Source organism: Myotis brandtii, unplaced genomic scaffold (genome assembly GCF_000412655.1).
Source record: "Myotis brandtii unplaced genomic scaffold, ASM41265v1 scaffold382, whole genome shotgun sequence".
NCBI classification, from domain to species: Eukaryota; Metazoa; Chordata; class Mammalia; order Chiroptera; family Vespertilionidae; genus Myotis; species Myotis brandtii.
The window spans coordinates 1,033,952-1,034,294 of NW_005364671.1; the positions used below are offsets into that span (position 1 = coordinate 1,033,952).

At 56.9% G+C, this 343-nt stretch overlaps 1 protein-coding gene across 3 annotated transcripts in view; it reads left to right on the forward strand.

Annotated features, from left to right (window-relative positions):
- TTC39A (tetratricopeptide repeat domain 39A) overlaps window positions 1-343 on the forward strand; it is a 43,477-nt gene that overhangs the window by 1,221 nt on the left and 41,913 nt on the right. Inside the window, exon 1 of one of the 3 annotated variants that reach the window (XM_014544804.1) lies at window positions 135-292. The exons of the other annotated variants lie outside the window; for them this stretch is intronic. The gene's annotated coding sequence lies outside the window, so the exon portion shown is untranslated. Of the gene's footprint in view, window positions 1-134; window positions 293-343 lie in introns of those variants that run through there. 3 annotated transcript variants of the gene reach the window in all.

Genomic DNA, 343 nt, shown 5'->3' on the forward strand with positions numbered 1-343 from the left:
CCCAACTTTCTCCCGAATCCGCAGTCACAGGCCGGCTGCGTTCAGAGCCGCCCTCCTCCCCAGTGGCGCTTACACCTGTGCGGGGACTCATCACCACCTCCCTACAGAGGAGAAACTGAGGCACAGCTCCTAGGGAACTTGTCTTAGGTCACCAGGAGGTGAGAGGTGGTCTGGGATTTGGACGCAGCTCCACTGGATGCCAGAACCTCACACTACCTCACCTTCAGGGATATTTAGGAGTTAAAAGGCTAAGAAATGAACCATTGGGCTCAGCTGGAACCGAGTAGTAAAGGTGGGTGTTGTCACTGCCAACGTGGCTCTCGTGCCCCCTCCCCCACTGAGA